Source organism: Dromiciops gliroides, chromosome 1 (assembly GCF_019393635.1).
Source record: "Dromiciops gliroides isolate mDroGli1 chromosome 1, mDroGli1.pri, whole genome shotgun sequence".
Classification (NCBI taxonomy): domain Eukaryota; kingdom Metazoa; phylum Chordata; class Mammalia; order Microbiotheria; family Microbiotheriidae; genus Dromiciops; species Dromiciops gliroides.
The window spans coordinates 132,362,268-132,382,470 of record NC_057861.1 but is presented as its reverse complement, the minus strand read 5'-3'; positions in this window follow the sequence as shown (position 1 = coordinate 132,382,470).

The following is a 20,203-nucleotide window of genomic DNA, read 5'->3' as shown; positions in this document are numbered from 1 at the left end:
CCTTTGGAATATGGTGAAACCTATGGATTCCTTCTCAGAAGAATATTTTAAATGCATACAATGATTCATAGGAATACAAGGGAAAAAATAGTTATGGAAATAGTAAAAAACCAAAACCAAAAACACCCTACCAAGTTATTAGTTTAAATATTTAAATGTTTAGTTAAATATTTAAATATTTTAAATATTTAATTAAATGTTTAGTTAAATATTTAAATATTTTAAATATTTAATTAAATGTTTGATTAAATATTTAAATAGGTAAATACTTTGAAGGGTAGTTAAATATTTAAAAACCAAGTTGATAGTTCTTACACATATCAATTTGATGGGATTAAATGGTTTAAGAATTACTTGCTTTAGAAAGCCATTATGATATGGTAGATATAATACTGGACTTGGAGGCAGAATGACCTGAATTCAAATCCTGCCACAGATATTTACTAACTCTGTGATCCTGGGCAATTCATTTAAATTTTCTGAGCCTTAGTTTCCTCATCTGTAAAAAAAAATAGACAGTAATATATTTACTTACAGGGTGTGGTGTTATGGTTAAAATCTAATTGTTATGACTAAAATCTATTGTGTGATTTCCTTAAATTAGAAGCTTATAGCACCAGTTTTGGGGCATTAAGTGTTTATTAAAGTATATTAGAAGTTAGCAAAAGAGAGAGGAAGGAGGCAGCTAGGTGGTATGGTGAATAAAGCACCGGCCCTGGATTCAGGAGGACCTGAGTTCAAATCCAGCCTCAGACACTTGACACTTACTAGCTGTGTGACCCTGGGCAAGTCACTTAACCCCCATTGCCCTGCAGAGAGAGAGAGAGAGAGAGAGAGAGGAAAAACATGTGGAGTTCAGAAAGAAAAAGCCTAGCTACCTTGGCCCTGCCGCCACCACAACTGAGACCTCCAACCAAAAGGCAGATCCTCAGTCTCTCTCTTAGAGCGGAAGCTCCCTATAGGACTGGAAGAGGGGCGGTCCCCACACACAGCTCCAAGCTAATTGACTTGTCAATTGATTGACATGACTTACAGGTGGTCTATGAATAAATGTAACTTCCGGACCCTAGGCAGCTTCCAGAAGCTAGTAACATGCTTTCTTTTCAGGGGGGCATCGCCCTGGTTCTCACAATGTCTTTCTCAGCAGGGGGTGACATCCTGATTCTCACAGTAGTTAGAATCAAATGAGCTAATATATGGGAAGCACTGAGTAAAATCTTAAAATACTAATACAAATGTAAGCTATCATCATTCTGATGATCATTGTCATGAAAGTACTAGGTATAGAAGAATCGAGGGAAGGGGAAGAGGTCATGAGTAGAGTAGCTTCCTTTTTATTTAGATTACCACTAATACTTTCCTAAAGCAGATGAGCATCTAAATACATATTCTACAACTGTATTGAATACTGGCAAAAAACAATTGATCTATGTCCTTTTTCTTTTTTTTCTTTTTTCTTTTTTTTTTTTTTTTTTGCAGGGCAGTGAGGGTTAAGTGACTTGCCCAGGGTCAAACAGCTATTAAGTGTCAAGTGTCTGAGGCCAGATTTGAACTTGGGTCCTCCTGAATCCAGGGCTGGTGCTTTATCCACTGTGCCACCTAGCTACCCTGATCTATGTCCTTTTAATTTTGAGATACTTTCTCCAAAACATGTAAACAAAGAAGTTGTTTATGTATCCTGAATGGAGTGTATTATAAACTTTAAATATTTTATAAAGATGTGTTAATTTATCATCATCATAACAGCTCACATTTTTAAAGTGTTTTCTACTACTTGAGTCTTCCTCATCATTATGGTGAGGTTTCTTAATCAATCAATCAATCAATCAACAAACATTTATTAAGTGACTCCTGTGTGCCAGGCATTCTTCTAGACACTGTGGATACAAATACAAAAAATGAAACAATTCTCATTCACAAGGAGCTTGTATTCTAATGGCAGAGACAAGAAGTATATATCTAAATATATAGAGCATAAATATAAAGTTGATAAATACTCATTTATACCAAGTAGTTAAATGCAAGGTAGTCTGGGAAGAAAGGCAATTTACAGTTGTGGGAATGAGGGAAGGCTTTATATAGAAGATGGTGCTTGAGTAGCTACCATTTGTATATCATTGCAAAGCATTTTACAAATTTCTCACTTTACACTCACAACTCTGAGAGATAAGTGCCACTATAATTCCCATTTTACAGATGAGGAAACTGAGGCAGACAGAAGTTAAGTGACTTGGCCAAGGTCATACATCCAAGAGGTTCCATTTGAACTCAGATTTTATTGACTCCAGGTTCAGCGCTTTGTTCTGTAACGATTGGAATGATGCCACCTGCTGGAGACTTACCGTAGAAAAGCTCCGCCATGAGGTGAAGGTCTCTGAGGGCAAGACCATGCATCTTTTCTTTGGCGTCAGGAAGTGACGTTTGCTAGTGGGAGGAAGAAGGGGGAGCCTGGCGCTCTGACTTGCTCTCTTTCCTGTGGACTCTGGCGGAGAGTGGAGCTAGGAATGCTCTCTCCTTTTAATAGATAGGAATCTAGACCTTTCTCTTTCTCTTCACCAAATTCTTATTCTCTTTAATAAATGCTTAAAAGTCTAACTCTTGCTAAAACTTATAATTTATTGGTGACCACTCATTAGATTTTAGATAGTTTAGGTAGAATTTTAGCCCTTAACAGTTCACTATGAGGGATTCTGTGAGGTAAAGATAAGGAGGGTTACATTCCAGGCATGTAGCATGGCCAATGAAAAGGCATGAAGAAGAGAGATGGAATGTCCTGAGTGAGGAACTTGAGAAGGTTGGTTTAACTATACTAAAGAGTGTGGGAGAGGGAGTAATAAATAATAAGTCTGAAACAATAGATTGATTTTAGTGGTAAAAGATTTTAAAGAGCCAAACAAAGTCATTTGATTTATTCTCTGGGCAATAGGAAGCCATTGGAGTTGACTGAGTAGGGGAGGCATATCTTCAGAGCTGAACTTCAGGCAGCTTTTTGGGGGGGGGATGGACAGAAGTGGAGTGTGGGGTCCCCCTAGGAGTCCACTGTAATAATCTAGGTGAGATGTGATGAGGGCTTGGCCTAATGCAGTAGCTGTGGGAGCAAAGAAAAGGAGTCAGACGTTAAAGATGTGCATTGACAAGCTTGGTCATTATGATGTCGCAGCATTTATTCTTGCTTATTTTGTCGCCGTTCTTGCTATTTACACCCATGATCATCATCTATTTTGCTCTCCTGGTTTTCTTTACTCCATAGGTAGGTTCATAGGATCATGGCTATAAAGCTGGAAGAGATCTTTTTAAGGGATCCAGTCCAACTCTCATTTTAGCTTCACAAAGAGTGAGACTGGTGAGATTGTGTATCTCGCCCAGGATTATTCAAACCCAGTTCTTCCTGATTCCAAGTCCAGTTTCCAGCAGATCAGAGAAGTCTTCCCATGATTCTCTGTATTCTCCATATTGATAACCCAATGATATTCATTTAAATACACTGATTTTGGTTTTGGTAGCAGTTTCAGAACTTGTAGCCTTTTCTGGACACCAAGAGATACCTTCATTTAGACTCCTTTTACCCTGCTCACAACAAAGAGACCCTAACCGTTCAACCCCACCCCAATGCCTGTGGATCTTTTGCCTCCACACTAGGAGTTTCAGATGCATCACATCTCCTCCTCCAATAATCAGGATATTTTTAATGTTTAATTGGACTGGCATAGAGCATAGAGAGGCCATCTCAGAGTCAGAAAGATCTGGGTTCAAGTCCCTCTCTGTTCTGCCTCTATAATACATGGGATGTGTGTACCTGGACAAATTACTTAATATTCTTAAATCTAGCCTCTGATTCTTACTACCCGTGGTACCATGGATAAGTCATTTAACATCTCTAGGCCTCACTTTCCTCAGATATAAAATGAAGGGGTTGGACTTGTGATGCTGGTTGTACTGCATCCTAAAACTTCCTTTAGTTCAAGCTTCAGGTGCTTTACAAAAAGTCATTTCTCTACCTTAATAATTCTGTTCAGTATATATTCTGGAGATTAAACTTACTTTAATAATACAAGAACATTAACAGTCTAGTAAAGAAACAGGATGCACAAACACAGATTTGGTATAAACACATGCACATGAAGCAAGTAGATTGCATTAAATATTAGCAATGTATGAACCACATCCTTTCCAGTGGTTATGGCTTACTTGGCCAAGAATATGATTCAGAACCAGCTCATTGTTAGTCTCTCCCCTTTATGCTTTATCTTCTCCTACTTCTAGATTTCCCACGCATATAGATGATGACTTTTTATTTTTTCTATTCCTACCTATGCTTTCCTGTAGCTACATCTCCTTTTAAAGTAGTATCTTCAGGGAACCTGGTTGCCTCCTTGGAGAATATTTCCAGCTTTCCAAAACAATTTTGTATCTGTCATCTCACATCCTTTAACTGTGAGTTCTGTAGTTAACAAAGAATTATAACCTTACTTATTTAGGGTATCAAATATCTATTTTTTGAGGCAATCAGGGTTAAGTGACTTACCCAGGATCATACAGCTAGTAAAGCATCTGTGGCCAGATCTGAACTCAGATCCTTCTGACTCCAGGGCCAGCGCTCTCTCTATCCACTGTACCAGCCACACTACTTCTGGTATCAATTATGTATTAGCCATTTTTGTTTTATTTCCAATCCAGAGATTCTTTGGAAGAAGAAGACAAAACATAGAAGAAGGTATCAATCTCTGCCTATCTGTTGTCTTCTAGCCTCCTCCCATACTCTGTGAACAGTGGACCTATTCTATCTTTTGAATAATGCTCTTTTGGGGGAGGTTGATTTAGATTTCCTAGCCAAGCTCAACTCATTCTAGGTTTTAGCCTCCCTGACACCATTGTCATATGGTTTTGCACTCCTCTCTCTTTCAATACCTGCCATTGTTTCCATTTTTTTGTATTTGTCTTTTGACAACCAGAGAAATCTTTCTTCCAAATGTGGAAGCCTTCTGGTTCTTGCGTATACTGAGTTAAATCTGTTCTCACTGTTAGGATATTGCTCATATTGTTCCTTTCTTCTTCCAGAGACAAAATGACTATACATGCAAGAACCCAGGGCTTCCTGGTCCTTACAATATCCAGATCAACTGTCCAAGGGAGGACCTTGTCCTTTGGAACAGAAAGAGCAGAGATCTTATATTCCTCATTCACAGCTGCTGCCATCTTGGCTCTTTAGAACTTGTTTCCTACCAGGCACAAAGTGTTATCTTGGCCCAAATGTTCAAAACTATCATTCAGTACCTTCCTGAACTAGAATAAAATGCCTAGAGGAACGCTAACTGCGTCTCCAAGGACTGGCACAGTGCCTGGCACATAGTAGGTGTGTAATGAATTGTTGATTTATTGATTCATGATACTTTGTGACATTAGCAATAAACCTTTTTTTTTTTTTTAAAAAGAATAAAAGGGAAGGGCACTCTGAGCATCAAGCAATATGCCTAGAAATATGAATATAAATGAAAAGGACTGAAACAAATGAACCAGAGCTTGTAAATACAAGGAAGCATTATCTGTCAAAGTCCTCGGCTGGCTACTCATTCATTCCCATTGATGCGGTCATTGCTCAAGATGCTTCTGGAACTCTCTTTGGAATTGCCTTCAGAACCTGCTTATGAACCACTCAAAAATTTTGATTTCATTACAGCCACACCTCATTTTTCTAAACCAAAAAAAAAAAATTACTGCCTTGCTTCATTACCAACCTTAATTCACCAGGCTTGATATGCTTTTACATATTTCTAAAATCTAAATATGCCATCAATGGATACAGACTTACTAAAATTTTAGATATTTAAAGGAATGTGGAATAGATTCAGAGATTCTACTTATAACACTGGGCCCCATTCTTATTGCTGGTGGCCCATGAATGTTACTCAGACCTCCTGCCTGTATTTTGACTTGTTGCCAAGAATCTTTGACCTGAGCCTCTGACCTAGTGTTACCCAGCACTTCTGTCTGAGTCTCTGACACTTTGTTCCCCAGTCTTCTAGCTTATATTTATGATCCCTATTGCCTGACCTCCCTGATGTCTTGCCTGTTGAGACCTGTGACAGCTGCTTACTTTTACCTGCTTTTGTTGTCTTCTCTGAGATTGACTTTTGACCTCCCTGGCCTATGGTCCCAGCCATTCCTTCATAGTCTACTCAAACTCCTGGATCTTTTCTTTTTGGCAATTCCTGTCCTATTGTTGTCCAAGTCCCAAGTGCCACTCAGGCTTCAGGTTAGCCCGTAGCCAAAACTCAAAATTCCTCATAGGAGACTTACCTCATCTGTCAACAACTTCCTTCCTCTAGTGATATCTTTCTCTGACTACAAATCAGAATAAAATCTGATCTCCAAGGGCCTTTCCAAAAAACAGTTAATGTTTATAGGGTACTTTGTGTTTTACAAAGAGCCCTACATAACATTTCATTTCATCCTCACAACTCCTCTGTGAGGTAGATAAGCAGGCCAGCAATTATTTTCTTTTCTTTTACAGATGAGGAAATAGATTCAGAGAAATGATGTATTAATCCAAAGTTATACAACTAGAAAGTGCTGGAAGTTATATTTAAATCCAGGTTTCTTGGCTCTATGTCATGATTTGTCTTTTAAAAAATTCTGTGCACTCCTCTTCCTTCTCTACCTCCCTCCCTTTTCCCCATCCAACGTGGCTGAAGTCTAAAGAGACAGATCACTGCCATGAAGCTAGATCTCTTATATTAAATAAATATGAAAATATGCATGTCTGTTTCTATTTTTTCCAATCAAAGATTTTTTTTGCGGGTTAATGAGTTTTAAGTGACTTGCCCAGAGTCACACAGCTAGTAAATGTCAAGTGTCTGAGGCTGGATTTGAACTCAGGTCCTCCTGATTCCAGAGTTGGTGCTTTATCCACTGTGCCACCTAGCTGCCCCCAAAGATTTTCTTACTAGTTTTTTTTTTTTTTTTTTTGGCGGGGCAACGAGGTTTAAGTGATTTGCCCAGGCTCACACAGCTAGTAAGTGTCAAGTGTCTGAGGCCAGATCTGAACTGAGGTCCTCCTGAATCCAGGGCCAATGCTTTATCCACTGCTCCACCTAGCTGCCCCTTTCTTACTAGTCTTTGCAAAAGGAGTGAAATTCCTTCCCTCCCTCTCTTCTTCCCTTTGTTTCTTTTTCTTTCCTCCCTTCATTATTTGATTGATTTGTTCATTCATTCCTTCTTTCTTTCCATAGCTAAGAGAAGTATAAATTGGAGTTTACATATAGTCCTAAAGTTTATTGACTAAACAGCTTATTCTATTTGCTTTTTAGTTATAGGGTCCAGTCTTCTTACATTTATTTATTCATGTAGAAAGGATGTTGAATATTATTCCCAACTGAAGCCTCCATGGGTAGTCTTGACTCCTGCATTGGCCAAATGATTAACAGATCTGAAAGAATAGGTATGGGTTCTCTGAGCCTGGGATCTATTTGATGTCCATTCCTCTGTGTCATTAGGGTTAGGATATGACATCTTATTTCTAGCTTCTCTTTCCAATTTGGTCTATAAACCATATCGATCTCTTTAAAATATCTAGAATCTCTCTAGTGGCTATTGCCTATAGGATAAATTTAAAATTCTTAACTTGTCACTTAAAACCTTACATACCTTGGGTTTTAGTCGTCTACGTCATTTTCTCTTTCACTTATTCCCTAATATGTTTACCCTATCTGTTTATTTAGCTGAGTCCTCACCATTCCCTAAACATACCTTTCTCATTTTCACCTCTGTATCTTTGTTCATTTTGTTCATCTTTTCACATCCTAGTTTCCCCCTTCCTCCACCTTCCACCTGGCTAGCCAAATCTTAGGGCCAAAGTAAAATTCCTTGGCTGACTTTCCAAAACCTACTTCAATCTATATTAATAATCCATTAAAAAAGTATTATAGGGGGCAGCTAGGTGGCACAGTGGATAGAGCACCGGCCCTGGAGTCAGGAGTATCTGAGTTCAAATCTGGCCTCAGACACTTAATACTTTCTAGCTGTGTGACCCTGGGCAAGTCACTTAACCCCAATTGCCTCACTTAAAAAAAAAAAAGTATTATAACATTTATTACTTGACCTAAGCATTTCAGCACATTATCACATACTGTACTTTATTTTATTATTTTATGACTATATGAACTTTTGGAAGTCAAGAACTACTTTTGTTATTTCATTCGGTTCCTTGCATGAGCTTGTTAACAATGTTTAATGAATACATTACAACTGTGATAGAAGCAGCATCATTGTATAATAGGGAGAGTGCTGATCTTAGTCAGGAATTTGCTGTTGTTCAGTTATTTTGCAATAATGTTTTTCAAAACCCCATTTGGGGTTTCCTTGGCAAAGATACTGGAGTAGTTTTCCATTTCCTTCTCCAGTTCAATTTTACATATGAGAAAACTGAGACAAACAAAGTTAAGTGACTTGTACAGGTTCACACAGCTAGTAAGTGTCTGAGGCCAGATTTGAACACAGGAAGATGAGTCTTTCTGACTCTAGGCCCAGCATTCTATCCACTGCATCACCTAGCTGCCTAGGTGTACTTAAGTTCAAGTCATAATTCTGACACATTCTGCCTGTGTGACCTTGGCCAAACCACTTAACTTCTCAGTGATCCTGGCAATTCTCTAAGAATCTAAGTCAAATAATAGAAAAAAAATGCATTGGTAGGGGGAATAGGGAGTTCCCTATTCCAATAAAATCACGGGTCCTATCTAACAAAGCAAAATCCCAAAACAAACTCAGTAACTCAGTTAAGCAGTAGCTTAAGCTCAAACTTCATTAAGGACATCATACCACCCCAAAACCCTCCTCCACAGCATAAGGAAGTGATACTTTGCCCGGTTAAGGCCATATGCGGAGTATTAAGTTCAGTTCTAAGTTCTGTATTTTATGAATTATACTGATATTTTCCACAACACCCAGAGGAGGGTAACCTGGTTGGTGATTTGTATTTAACTTATGCCACAGGAAGATCATTTGAAGGAAAGTGACTTGTTTAGCCTAGAGAAGAGAAGATATAGGGGAGGAATAGTAGCTGACTCCAAGACCTAACACAGCAGTCTCATAGAAGTGGAATTTAACTTACCTTATTTGATCCTAGAGGGCATAAAACTTCTCCTGCTCTTATTTGAGCACGACTTTGTAATGCAAAGGTGCAGAGGCTATGAGGTAATAGCAATACCAAGCCTGTATAATTACATTCCTATAAAGAAGCTTAGGGAATTAAATGGAGGTACAGATTCTATTTGTTCATATTTGTTCTAATGTGTTCATTGAACAATCCATTCATGCATCCATCTATGCAACATTCATTGAGCACTGTCTTTGTTTAGGACACTGTGCTAGGTGCTCCATTAGGATTATGGCTAAGGGAGACTAAAATCCATAAAAAAATACTTTTCTTACCCACAACCCTGTTGTATTGCATGTTATCATCATTATTACTTAGTAAATTCTCCAAGAAGCTGGATATAAATATTATCAAATGATGTTTCATTTACTGTAGTTGGTTTAGGATTTAATAATTTCTAGGTTTGCATGAATGATGTTCAACTAATTAGTCCTCTGGGCCAGGAATGAAGAAAGCCATATGAAAATCATTTATAGAATAAATTTCAATAAGGGGGAGTATGGTAGTAGATAGAAGGTGAGTTTTGTATCCAGTAAGACCTGCTTTCAAGGCCCATATTTGTCACATTTTGGCTAGGTGAACATAGACAAGTTATTTCACTTTTCATTGCCCCAAACAACTCACTAGGACTTTAAGCTGCACTCTCTACTAGTAGAGGGAAGTTCCCCTATTAGAAATCCCCTCCCTTGTCATCTCAATGAAATAACAGTACTGGGAAAGTAATTGGGGGGGGGTGTGTACCTTTTACTTGTATTCGACAATCTAAAGTAATAGGGAAAAGAAGGGGGAAAACCTACCCAAACAAATACTGTTTCTACCCAATTTTGTATTCTTATTTGCTACCTTAACTATGGTCATTATTAAAGATAAGTCAAAGTGAGAACATAACCCAAACACCAAAAACAAAACAAAACAAATGAATGGAACAAGGCGTGCAGCTGAATTTGATTTCCTTTCATTCAGTTGTCTCAAAGGCTCTGTTGTTATTAATCTGAATGGAGAAAAATTGATTTAACTTGGGATATGGGTTCTACTGTGTTTTATCTTGCTTAATCCACGCATGTGTAAATATTACACAGGGTAGAGAATGGGGAGAAGTGAGGAGAGATTTCTGACAAATGTGTTTTATATTATGGACCTTTTGGGTCTTCAGCTCCAAGGTAGAATTCAACCTTGGAATGAATTTTTATTTTTAGAGTCTTACAGAGAGAGAGAGAGAGAGAGAGAGAGAGAGAGAGAGAGAGAGAGAGAGAGAGAGAGAGAGAGAGAGAGAGAGAGAGAGAAAGTAAGTACATGGAAGGTTTTTTTAGATCCTCTCATGTTACTTTGCTGTGGATAGAACTAGGATTGAGGATATGGCAGAGTCTCTATTTTGTGACCCTCTAAGACTGCATGTGCATTTCTTTATAAGTCTCTTTAGAAGGGCTGGTTATTATTAGTGCAGGGCTTGATAGAGAAATTCAAAATGTGTAATAAATAGCGTTTGTTGATTATTGTTCTAAAAGCCGTCTCAGTAAAAATTTAAAGAGAAACTTAGATAACTTGAAAATAAATAACAGCTATGGATCCATTTATCCGAATGCAATGAAACAATTTATAAGAGCATGAATTGTTTAACTTCAAACTTAAGGAATTTTTCCAAGTCTTTAATCTTTAAATGTAAAATTAGATGTTGTTCATCACAAGACGTAAACAAAAAAAACCTACCTATGTAATACTCTTTTGTCTCTGAACTATCCTTCTCATCTATTCTTGTTTTTATTCCCACTGCTGTCACAAAGTTCAAATGCTTATTTTCTCTTGCTTAGACTATTTCAATAGCCTACTAGCAGTTTTTTCCCACCTCCGCTTTTTCCTTATTCCAATCCAGTCAAGTAATCATATTATTACCAGAATATCTTTTTTATCTTTTTTTAATCTTTTCTTTTCTTTCTTTATTTCTTTGTGGGGCAATTAGGGTTTAGTGACTTGCCCAGGGTCACACAGCTAGTAAGCATCAAGTGTCTGAGGCTAGATTTGAACTCAGGTCCTTCTGAATACAGGGCCAGTGCTTTATCCTCTGAACCACCTAGCTGCCCCTAGGATATCTTTTCTAATGTACAGCTCTATTCAAATCACTCTCCTGCACAAACTACTTTCAATGGCATCCAATTGTCCATTGAATAAAGTGTAGATTCCTAAGTCTAGGATTCATGGTCTTCTACAATTAGTGACTTGGTATATGGATTGGTCAATACAGTTGGAGTTAGGATGGCCTGGATTCAAATTTCACCATGGATACTTAGCTGAGCGATCCTAGGCAAGTCACTGAATTTCCCTTTGCGTCAGTTTCCTCCTCTCTAATATAATGGGTCTGGACTTGATGTTCTCTTAGGTACCTGCTAGCTCTAAATCTTTGTTTTTTCTTTTTCAGATTTATCTTATGCATCTTCCTCCAACTGAATTATTTGCTTTGCTATAAGTTTTTCTTTCCCTTCCCCACCCTCTTGCTCATGTTCACTGTTATGGCCTATGACTGGAATGCTTTCTTCATTCTATCACTCCTTTTGTCTCTATCTTCTCATCTTTCAAGACCTATGTTTCTACTAGAAACCTTCTTATATTTCTCTAGTCAGAAGGAATCTTACCATATTTGTCACTCTCATAGCATACCATTTGTTGGGGGCAGCTAGATGGTGCAGTGGATGGCACACTGGCCCTGAAATTGGGAGAACCTGACTTCAAATCGCAACTCAGACACTTACTAGCTGTGTGACCCTGGGCAAGTCCCTTAATACCAATTGCCTTAAACATCCAGGACCATCTCGAGTCATCCTGATATATATCTTGCCACTGAGACCAGATGGCTTTGGAGGAGAGAGTGAGGTTGGTGACCTTGCACTTAAATCCAATTCATAGGATAGTCATGACATCGCCCTGATGTCATGGTCCTCTTCAAGAATGAAGAAGAAACAACAGCATACTATTTGTACCTCAACTATTAAAATAATTTGTTTTCAAATCTCATTTGTTTCCAATTTCTTCAAAAACTTCTCCTTCCTCTCCCTATTCCAAGAATTTTACTATGTAATCAAAAAGTTTTTAAAAAATGGACACAACCTTACCTGTTAGAGTATGCACCATTCCACCCCTTGCAGTCTCCCACCTCTCCAATGCAAGGGGTGTAATGTGCATTTCCTTAACTTTTCTCCAGGGCCAAGACTAGCCCCTATAATTACTCAGCATTCAGCTTTGTTTTTATTATTCTTCTCATCTTCATTATCGTAGCCACTGTTCATATTTTTTTCTTGGTTTTTCTGATTTGACTCTGTATCTTTTCATAAATGCAAGTAATCTCATGATTCTCTGAATTCATCATATTTGTCATTTCTTACAGTGATATTATTATATTTCACTGCATTCAAGTACCATATTTTGTTAAGTAATTTCTTATATATGGACTTCACTGTGTTTCTAGTTCTTTGCCTCTGTGAATATTGTGTTGTACCTGTGGTCTCTCTTTTTGTCTTTGGCCTCCTTGGGCTAGATTCCTAGCTGGAAAAGTTTCTGTCAACAAAGAAGATAAGCAGGTTATTCAATTTTCTTACATAATCCCCGAATGTTTTCCTGAATTCCTGCATCAATCATAGTGACATCAACAGTGTATTAATGAATGCCTGTCTTGTTACAGACACTTTTCCCCATCTTTTATCATCTTTTCTAATTATATGTGCTATTTTACTCTAGAATCATAGATTTAAAGTTAAAGGAGACCTTAGAGTCCATCTAGTAGAATTCCTTCATTTTCTTGTTGTTCAGTCATTTCAGTCATATCTGGCCCTTCATGAGCCCATTTGAGCTTTTCTTGGTCAAGATACTGGAGTGTTTTGCCATTTCATTCTTTAGTTCATTTTACAGATGAGGAAACTGAGGGAAAAGGGTTAAGTGACTTACCCAGGGTCACACAGCTAGTGTCAGAGGCCAGATTTTAGCTCAAGAGGAAGTGTCTTCCTGACCCCAGACCTAGCTTTCTACCTACTGTACCATCTTACATATGTGGAAATTAAGGCCTAGAGCAGATGAGTGACTTTCCCTGAGTCAGACAGGAAGAGGCAGGATTTGAACCCAGATACTCTGACTTCAAATCCAGCTCTTTCCAGTTTTCCTTATTTGTAGGGAGACTCAGTTTTTCAATGACCAAGATGCAACAGCAAAACCTGATTGTTTTTGGATCTATTAGCCTTCCCGGTTATATTTGGGCCAATGAAAACTTCAGTCTCCCCACATATTTAACCCTACATCCCTAAATTGCCTCCCCTACTAGATATGTCTTCCTTGAGATATGTGACCCTTTCTTTTCCTTTTATTTTGTTTTAAATTTTTTTTTGGTGAAGCAATTGGGGTTAAGTGACTTGCCCAGGGTCACACAGCTAATAAGTGTCAAGTGTCTGAGGTCGGATTTGAACTCAGGTCCTCCTGACTCTATGGCCAGTGCTCTATATACTGCACCACCTAGCTGCCCCTAAGTGACCCTTTCTTAATCATCTTTGTGACCCCATTGCATCTATCACAATGTCATATATTATGGGTGCCAAATACATGTTTTGTTGAATTGAAATTCAACTGGAATATCTATTTCTTTAAATGTAGACATTTTCAGAATAGTTTTTATATACAAATGTGCTATCTCAGATCAGTAGTTTTTTTTTCTTTTTTTCTCTTTATCTACATTCTCACAAAGATAATTGGATTATGAGAATTTTTATGTTCTCTTTTTATTCATGACATTATTTTCATTTTTAAACTTCACTGCCCCTTTCCCCATTGCGCAATATTTGGCTGACATCACAACTTGGCCACATTAAAAGTTTCTCATGTTATATATTGTTAAAATACATTTTGTTATTGATTCCAGAAATGTTTATATGTCTTCCTTGTTCTCAGTTTCTGGAAATTAATTCAAAAAGAATCATTGCTTTCTTTGCAGCAAGGAATCTGGGAATTCCTTCCTATGATTTTTTTCTCTCTTTACTTCTCATGATTAGAATTAAATAAAACCAACTCAGAGAAAATAAAATCTAATCCAAGTGGTTATAGGGGAGTATAATTGCCATCTAAGTCAAAGGAAACCCTTTTGAAAGTCTGAAAAATTATATTAAAAATATTTATTTTTGTCATCCTTTTAGGTTCTGGCTACAAATTTGGCTAAAACAATGAAAGAAAAATCTCTTAAATACATTCAAATTGTTGCAAAAATTGTTTGATATGAAGTTTCTCAGACCAAAGTTGGGTCACTATTTGGCCTGAAAAAAGTTCACGGCAAAGCGCTAGTTGTTTGTGCAGTTCATATGGATCTGTCTCTGTGTTGAATTCAGACTTCTGAATTCTTAGCAGTTAGTGAGCAAAATCATAGCAAATGCTACTATTTCATTAAATCTGTGCTCTATTGTTAATACTGTGAGCTTCAGTCATTATATCTTACCTGGATGTCAGTCTCTTCTCTTGAAGTTATATAGACTCACTTAACAATCTCTGAAAGATTTTTTTAAAAATTGGTCTTTCAGATTTAGTGATATATGTCTCTGCAGAGGGGACACTGACATTTTTGTGTTTATTCATTTTTTGAAACTTGGCATTTAAGACTCTACATAATCTGGATACAGTCTGTATTTTAAGATTACTTTTCATTCTGTCCCTTTAAGAGCTCCACATTGTAGAACAACTGAACTATTAGCTATTCTTAGAACTTATTAATTCATATTCTTTTTTCTATGCTTCATATTCTATTCACAAGCTGTCCCCCATTTTTGGGATGCACTCCTATTTGGAGTAAGAGGACCTGGGTTCAAATCAAACCTCTGATGCTTACTACCTTTGTTACTTCAGGAAAGTCATCTAAACTCCATATCTCCCTCATCTGTAAAGTGAAGGGGTTAGACTAAAGAATGTCTAATACCTTTTCAAGTTCTAAATCTATAATCTCATGATCATCCTCTCAGAAATGTTATCTTCAAGGCTCAACTCACTTGTCATTTTTGTTTTGTGCTGGTTAGACATTTCTTCTTTTTGAATTATATTTATAATATATGTATTACAGAAATGTGTTAACTCAGAATGTAAGTGACTTAAGAGTAGGGATAGTTTAATTTTTGTTTCTGTATCCCCAGTACCTAGCAGAGTGCCTGACATTCACTAAGAAATGTGATTGTCAAGCTCCAGGTTCACAAGCAAAAATGAAGATAATACAGCTGGTTAAGAAAAAAACACATCATATACCAAGGAGCTCTAGTCATAAAGACTCAGGACTACATGTCAGAAAGAAGGAAAAATGCATATTATAATGGAATCTGATTAAGGAGGATAAAATAAAGGTGAATGAGTTGAACTTTTCCATAAAATACAGGAGGATGATAGAATGGATCAGAAAGTAAACACCAAAATTTTATATAAACAAGAAATATATTAAAACATTGTTAAAATTAAGAGATAGAATAGAGTTCATTATGCCTCAGATGACTCTAAATAGGCAGATATGCCAATCATAATATCAGATTAGGTAAAGATATGATTTTGTAAAATAGGAAAACTACTATGTTTACAGTCACCATATCTAATTCAATAAATTCATAATATTAATCCAGTTAAGTCATGACATAAACATATTTTTTTCTTAGAAATGCTAGGAGAGAAGAGGAAAAAAGAGGAGGATGAGGAAGAGAAGAATGAAAAAGAGAGAGAAGAATTTATTGTATATTTCTTTTTACCAGTCATAAGTATAAATCTGAAGTAAATATAAAGCAGAGGTTGTGTGTCTGCTACCAACCCCCAGCATACCCTCCCCCTATTGATGCCCCTTTCATTACCTTAGGGATCACATTGAGAAGGAGAAGAGGAAGACACCATGAAACACAAAGCAAGGAAATGTTAGAAATTTATTTCATCTATAAGCCTTGCCCAGTCTTTCACACTAAGCCCAACTGATTCAGCTCTTAATACCAATGCATATTCCAAAATTTTATATCTTTCTTGCCTACTTCCATTTTCTACCTTGTTATAACATGTCAGAGACTATTTGTCTTGGGCAATTTTTGAGGAGAGAGAGCAATTTCAGTTATATGTAATTTTTCCTTTGCACATCAACTTGAGAACTTGATCTTACTATAAGATGTAATTATACTGCATTAAATACATATGTAACTTTTTTGCCCAATTACATGCTACCAAAATTGATAATTTAGAGGAAATGGATAAAAAAGCCTTTTAAATAATCCAATATTACAAAAGGAAATAGAACAAATCATAAATACTGGCAGAGGGGGGGTACTCCAGGAAAAGATGAACTTACAGGTAAATTATATCAACCATTCAAAGAATATTTAATTCTAATACTGTCTTAACAGTTTTTAACAAGAAGAAAAGAACACATTTTTCCTATATCTTTCTGTGGTGTAAGTATGGCCTATAACACTAAATCAGGTCAAGATAACAAGTTGTGATGAAATAATGGGATTTAGCAGATACTCAAAGACTCACCTAGAGATTAATCTATACTGATTGAATCAAGTGAGAGTGATTGACTGCTGATTAAACCTACTTCAAGTTAATTGGATTGTAATCACACCTGGCTATCCCTTAAGAAGGTATTGTTCTCGGAAACTAGACTGTGAACTCAATTTGAGAACACCTTCAAAGACAATGGATTTGGATGAAGCCAACCAATCACCTAGAAGCAGTGTGTAAGGACCGCCTCTGTTCCAGATCTATAAAAAAGCTTCCACAAACAGCTTGTTAGGGTGTTCCTGATTAAAGCAGGCTCGTGGAGGAGGACTTCAGGAAGAACCCAACCAGGCTGGAACTCTAGACTGGAGCTGAAGCTTCTGATTTAAGGCGACCACAATTTAGATTTTAAACGTTACAAGGTAGAAAGAAAACTATAGATCATTATTCCTAATGAACATTGATGAAAAAAATTAAATAAAATAGCAAGTAGGCTACATTAACTTCTTAGAAAAATTATATATTATGAAGAGGTTAGGGTTATTTCAGGAATTCAGAGTTGAATCAACATAAAGAATACTTTGAACATAATAGACTATATTAATAATGTAAATAACAAAACCATAAAATTATACCATTAGATGCTGAAAAGGATTTTGGTAACAATCTAACACTTTTTCTATTAAAAATTCTAGATATCATAGGAACTAATGGATTTTTTAGATAAAATAAATAGTTTTCTAAATCCAACAGCAAACATTATATGTAACAGAAAATTTAGTCAATTCCAATAAAAACAGAGGAAAAGCAAGGATGACCATTATTATCCCTATTATTTGATATAGCACTTAAAATACTAATAAAGAATATGACAAGAAAAATCGATGGAAAATGTGTGGGCGAAGAGAAGATGATATAACTTTTTGCAGATAGTATTATAATGTACTTAGAAAACCTGAGTCAACTCAAATTAATTGAAATAATTTAAAAAACTTCAACTAAGTTGTAGGATATAAGATAAATCCAGAACAGATCATTAAGATTCCTATATACACATATAAGCAACAAAACCCATCCTGAAAAGCTAGAAAAAGAACTTCCATTTAAAATAACTACACATAAACAATGCATTTTTAGAACTATTCACTATAGCCAGGTTAAATTTTTACTAGGTACATAGAATTAACATTATGTAAATCATAAACAAAATACATAATATTTCTGACAAAAAATTAAAATAATGAGATTTTATTAAAGTAAAAAATCTGAACAAAATATATCACTTATTCATGTTTAAATATTTAAAATATTAGAATAGCAGTCTACAACTTAGTACAATCAAAATAATTTTGCATTAGTTGCATTCCAGAAATACTGGAATATTTTGCAATAAGATAATGTATGCATCCTTTTTTTCCACTTTTATTTGACATAATACTAGAAGTGCTAAGTTATAGCAATAGGATAGGAAAATAATTTGAGGAAATTTGTATAGGTAAAGAGAAGGCACAATTATCTCTATTTGCAGATCATGGTTTATTTATAAAATCTAAATCAGAGAAAAATGAGATTATTAATACTTTTGTAAAGTAGGATACAAAATAAATCCACACACACACACAAATCAGCAACCTTTCTCTAGTGCTAAAATGAAACAACAAAAATCTAAGATTACGTAATGCTTTAAATACCTGGGAATTAACCTAACAAGACACTTATGATATCTGTGTAAATGCCACCACAAATCAGCTTACTGAAGTCAAAGAAAACCTCAATAATTAAAGAGTTGTTGAATATTCACAACTGGCTCATGCCAATATGGTGAAAGTGATGATGCTATTAAAAATATACAAATTAATGTTATATCAATTAAATTACCAAAGTTATATTTATAAAAATTTGATAAAATAACTACAAAAGTAATTTTGAAGAATAAAAGGTTAAATATACCATGGCATATGGTGAAAAAAATAAGATGTAGGATTTGTCAATAACAGCCTATACTATACTATAAAGTAGTATGTTATACTACTATGTTAGTATTTATACTACAGGGGTAGCTATGTGCACAGTGGATAAAGCACTGAACTTAGAATCAGGAAGATCTGAGTTCAAATTTGGAAAATGTGTTTAGCCCAACCAGTACACACACTGAAAAAAAAAATCCATTGTTATGTGTAGTATTCCTCATCTGTGATTGGTTGCCATTTCAAAGTAGTAGGGGGCAGTGTGGGCCTGATTTGAGCCAGTTAGTTGAGATTCAATATTGGAATGAAATGAGGTACTTGTAGGTCATTGAACAATAGAAATAGAAATAGAACTGTAACATAGAAAAGACATTAACAATGCTATAATAGTACTTGTTTTCCACTTCTTTTATTATTAGTAATATTCTCATATAGCTACCAATATATTTATAATTCTTCCTTTGAGACTTTTTCCTATTATTTGACGACAACTTTTCTATTGGGGAATGGCTTTTGGTCTTTTATAAATTACAGTTGGTTTTCTATATAGCTTCAATATCAATCAGATCTTATCTGAGAATTTAAATACAATGTTTTCCCCACTTAACTTCTTTCCTTACCATCTTAAATACATTAATTTTGTTTGTACAGACACTTTTCAACTTTAGGTGACAAAAATATTTTACTTCTCATAATTGTATTCCATGTTTGGTTAAGAATTCACTCCTTACTCAGAGATATGAAAGTAATATGATGAGCTTCTCTTCTAATTTTTGTTTTAAACACAGTGCCTGGTATATAGTAAACACTTAATAAATGCTCTCTGTCTCTTTCTCTCCCTTCCTAGCCACCTTTCCCTCCAGAGGAAGAAAGAGTCTACAAAGTAATATGAATTAATTCCTATTTGAAGGTAAGGTATCACCTTTAACATTTGGGAAAATAACAACAACAACAACGACAAAAACATTTTAAATAAATTTACCCAAAGATAAATCTTTAGGTTTAAATGTTAAATTAAAAAACAAAAACTTTCTTTTCCTAATCAAGAATTTAAATCTACCTCACTTATTCCATTGGTCAGACTTGTACATATTTTCTTCCACTTTTTCATTTATTCATCAATTATTTATGAAGTACCTACCACATCTGAAACATTATGCAAGATAGCTGGACAGGTAAAAAGAGAATAAAGAAATAATCCTATCCTTCATGAAATTTACCAACTAATCATAGAACTTATAATCATTATAATTTTCAAGTTTGTTTATTGTCTGTTCATTGTTCTTCACTTCCTTATTTTCTACGCACATGTATACATATATATGATATATAAATATATATCATATATATGACATGTATCACATAAATATATATACATATATATTTAAGTGTCCTATTTTAAAGCTAATTTTAAATTTGTCTTATTGACCTCATTTCAAAATTCTTGTCCCTGCCTCCAACCTCAAACATTTAATTTTTTTATCATGATATTATTGAACTCGGAAATTATGTTATACTAGTGTCAACTTTCTGTTTGAAACTACCAGTGGTAAGGAACTCATCTTGTCCATTGATAAAGTCAATGTGTTGAATATCTATTATTCAC